The 4,657-nt window shown below is 38.7% G+C and overlaps 1 long non-coding RNA gene across 1 annotated transcript; it reads right to left on the minus strand.

Annotated features, from left to right (window-relative positions):
* Positions 1-1,528: 1,528 nt before the first annotated feature.
* Positions 1,529-2,381, minus strand: LOC149171703 (uncharacterized). The gene is made up of 2 exons (XR_016259577.1): positions 1,928-2,381; positions 1,529-1,766 (listed from the first exon to the last, which is right to left on the minus strand). It is a non-coding gene; the product is annotated as an uncharacterized LOC149171703 (long non-coding RNA).
* Between the last annotated feature and the right edge of the window lie 2,276 nt (positions 2,382-4,657).

The following is a 4,657-nucleotide window of genomic DNA, read 5'->3' on the forward strand; positions in this document are numbered from 1 at the left end:
GTTTCCAGAAAAAGAGAGGGAGGAGGAGGAAAAATTTTCGTTGTAGTGACAGGCAGAAAAAAAAGAAAAAAAAGGAGAAAAATATCCAAGAAGGAAAGGAAAAGTGGCTAAGTCTGGTGATGACCAGATAGCCCTGCTCACTGTACAAGCACTTGCAGAGGACTGCGGTCTAGCAAGAAGCAACGAGAGGAAATTCTGGTCCCGAAGGATGAATCTCAAGGTCAGATGGATTGAAAGACAGCAAACCCTGATTCGGGTGATTGTCAGGAACAACTTTTCAGCCAGAGGATGCCAGGGACATAAAAAAACTTTGTGTTGGGACTGTTTAGAAGATGTATAATGTTATTCTCTCTTCTCTGTTTCCTCTTATATTGTGAAAAGGGAGTGGAAGAGAATACTCTTACAGGGAATCAGGACGGAAAGCTGGGTGAAGGTACGGTTGTCCCCAAGAAACCTTGACTGATGCTAGTGTTTAGTAGCTTGTGAAGAGGTTTGGATCTTATGTCTATCTTTTAAAAGAAAAAATCTTTGGAAGCCAAATGTGTGAGTGGACTGCTGGGAAATCTTCTCAAAAATTATAGTATTAAAAAAAAAACTCACAGGCTCATCATAGAAACTTAGAGTCTTCAAAAATATTGTTACTATAGCAAAACTAAATACATTCCATTAACAACAGAAGGACCCTAGGGTTCTTTCTTTATTCTCCTCACATGCTTATCACAAAGAAACGCAGAACAGTATAACATTTCAAATTAAAATCCCCTGAAGCATTCGCGGAATGTAAATAAACATCTAACTTTACAGAAAACTCTGCGTAGCATAGTCGCAACCGCGAGGGTATGCGGACTTCCTGGCTAGAGTTTAGCTGCTCTTGCTAGCATACAGATAAGATTCATAAGACAACAAGGTGAACACCCAAGTATGCATGTAGAACGATAGCAAGGTAAACCCGCAAATCTCGGCCCATATGGGAACGAGTAAAACAGGGAGAATGTATAAAAGCATAACCCAGTCTGAAGACAAACTCAGGTGATAATCCTGTAGGTGATATGAACAAAATCTCGTAGTGTGAGGAGCCAGACATATAATCACTGACAAACAAAAACATAAACCTGTGAAGCATAAACCCTTTATCTTCATGCAGCTAGTTTTAAGCCATGCATTCGTACAATATGAAATGTCGTGCACAAATGAAAGACATTATGAAACGAAAACCCCGCTGGCAAACTGAGGGATGTTTAGAATCACATTATACATATAAACAGTTATAAAATGCTCTGTCACAGTCTTGAAAATATCATAATTTAACAGCTCAGGAACCTTGACGAGGGTTCATACATTAAGATTATCAAGGATTATGGTGAGGCGCTGCAAGGAAAGCGCTCAACCCTTGTCCACAGAACTCAGGTCGTAAAGACCAAACCAACAGTTCAAAAACTGATACAAATATAGACATAATATTAAAACTGATACAAATATAGACATAATATTCATGAACTGGAGCATACAATTAAACATAAAGTGCACAGCTAGTCCTTAAAACATAATGTGCATGGTTAGTCTTGAGAACTGTAGGAAGCCATAAAATATGCACCAAGGGAATTAACCCGAACATCATTGTTTAATAGTGAAACACACCACAAATGTACAAGAGAGCGCGAGGCTCATAGAAAAATAGTTAATTGTTCAAAATCCTTACGAGGGATGGCTTTCCCAAACCATACTGGAGCTGGGAAAGCTTGCCAGGCCCAAAATCGACTAAACCTCTGTGCAATAGGCAAATAAAGCATCTGTAAGGGTTGCGCGAGAAGGCCATTACAATTCAAAAAAATAGAAACCATTCATTCCACACGATGAAGCCCTTCATTACTCGCAGTAGGATGAATAAGCAAAAAATGAAAATTGTGGAGAAACCATGGGTACATACCGGTCAAGCCGAGCTCTGAACGGAGGAGACCCGGAAGCTGGGGAGCTACTCCTGCGCCCTTGCATAACTTGCTGGAGTAAGAACCATGACCCTCGTCCATAGCAAACAGAGACAGGCCGAGGCATGTTAGGAATTTGGACGAACAGAAATCAAAGAAAGGAAAACGTCTAGATAGAGAGCGTAGTGAAGTTTTTACCTTAAGGTAGCCACCGTTTAGAAAAGAGCAGGTCCAAGCCGATCTGGAGCTGGACAAAGCTTCAGGGCCATAGCCATTCACCATAAAGATGAAGATCTATGTGTGTTCGGCACCAGAAGAGAGTAGGAAGCTGCAACAAGGCCGCGAACAATGCTTTTGGAAAAACAACCATGTTACGACTAACTGAGTTGTGTATCGAGCAAGTCTCGCCCTCGGTTGGGCTACCATGGCTCCGTACCATCGATCTAGGGAAGAACCCAAGGGCGCAGAGGTAGAGGTTTCAATAACCGCCTCCTCATCACGTGATCAAGCCGGCGGAAGTTAATGCCTAGGCCAGGTGTAAGGAGCAACGATAGTTGCATTAGTAATAACCAATCCATAGCCAATTCTATTTTGGAGTCTGCGTGCAATTAGTAATAACGTTGAAATGGCTGCGTCCACATGCATGCATGGTTGGATAGAATATTATGTATTCTAACAATTTTTTTTTTAATTACACAGAGTTAATTCGAGGGGTCATTACAGATGTACATTTGACGCTACAATATAAATAAATATCAAACGCTCTTTTACCATACCCACGAAAGAAGGGTATGCCCATATTCAGGTAAATGAAGCATAACTGAGAATGCATTCACAATACTTCTTCATCGATCTATGTATTATCTTATCTAATATAATTTTATTTAGAAAATGCCCACTACTACATTTTTATAATTTATCACTCTGGGGAAAAGTTTCAGATCCAAACCCTTTTACACAACCAACCACACCCCATCATAATGACTGTAACATCAAGAATACTCCTCCGACACATCTTAATGGAGAACTTGAGACGGCAGGAACTCTGTCCACCGTCGGCCAAATTTGTTTGTTAATATAAACATGGGCATGAATGACTATTGCTTTTGCTTTTCAGCGAATCTTTTCAGAGTATTAGTGACTAATGGATGCGGGAAAGATTGAGTAGATGAGGGGGCTTTTAACTTTGGTTACATTAGGCGAACGTTCAATTTAGGCTTGGAATTTCGTTTTCATTTTTCCCGTCAAAATAGATAATGGTTAAACTTTGTGGTTACTCTTCATTTTATAGTTAAATAATTTTTATCACTAGGACGGCGTTATATAAAAATTTTATTTATTTATTTATGTATACGCACTTATGTAGTTTTATATATTTATTCTTGGATTATACTTAAACTATCTATTTATATATCATGTGTTATTTTATTAATAATTAAACATATTGAAATGTAAAATTATTTACGATAAAATAAGTTTATTTAGGTCAGAAATTAGTTTTGAAAATAGTGAAAAATTTTGTTTGTTTTTGTCAAAATCTTATGTAAATTTTGGGGAATCTAGGTTACAGAAATCAATCCTCAGAATTTTTATGAGTTTTTGATAGTGTTCAATTTATGGCATTGTCATTCAAATATATATAAAATAATGTAATTATTTGAACTAAATAGTTTGTAAATTTTAATAAACATCAATTTAAGATAAATATCAAATATATCTCATATGGTAAAAAAAACATTCATAAACATTAATTAAATATAAATTAATACTATATTATTATTATTATTATTATTAAAGAAATTAATATATGAATTAAAGAACTATACAATTAAGAACATGTAACAAGAAAAATATACTAAAACAACAATAAACAATAAAATTTTAATAACATTTCTTTTTTGATAAGTAAGAGAGGAACCTTCTATTAAGCTAGCCAAAATTACATAATGTACAAGAAACCACACCCGCTCTGAGAGAGTGTCCCAGCTAGCAGGGCCGACAGAAACCCAAAAGAAGCCCAAAGAAGCCCTGGAAACCATGGACCGAGGCCCACACAAAGCCTACAAGAATTCCACCGAGGGTCCACATTGGGACCCACAACGGACCACTCTACAACCAACAAACGGACCCGACGACAGCTATAGGTTAAAAACACTAAACAATTTCGGGTTCAGAACTCTCGAGCAACATGCACGAACCAAATCCCGCCGTTGATTACACAACCCCAATCCAATGGCCATCGTGGATATCGGGCGGTTTTCTCTCACCTCTCGTCGCCACATGTCACACGATGAGTGGAATCAGAGGCACATAGAAAAAAACCAGAAACCATTCTTATCCTGCCCGATATACCATTTGTGGTTTTGCATCCACAGTTTCGCGGAAAAACCAGAGCGCTTTGTCGCCAAGCGATGACCGTCAGACCATTCCCGCGGGCATTCAAATACGCTAAATGCAAACAGGCAACCAGATCTGTGGTGCTGCCCGATTCGTTACCTTCATCATTCAACCGAAAGTGATCAGAGTTTTGGAGAGCAGCCAAAACCAAAAAATGTAGACGAATTAGGTGACCTCGTCCTCCCGCCTATCTCCTGAATCCCTTCGATCAGTTCTGTTCACCCATAGTTCCATATCTTTGGTTGCCAGATGAAAACAATCCTCTCGCAGTTTTCTGGTAGGTAACGACTCCCAAGCATGCCGAGAATCCCTGTCCCTATTGGTCACTCCTTCGT

The sequence above is a fragment of the Pinus tabuliformis genome, chromosome 4_2 (assembly GCF_031772625.1).
Source record: "Pinus tabuliformis cultivar Carrire ecotype Pingquan chromosome 4_2, CPIR1, whole genome shotgun sequence".
In the NCBI taxonomy this organism is placed as follows: Eukaryota; Viridiplantae; Streptophyta; class Pinopsida; order Pinales; family Pinaceae; genus Pinus; species Pinus tabuliformis.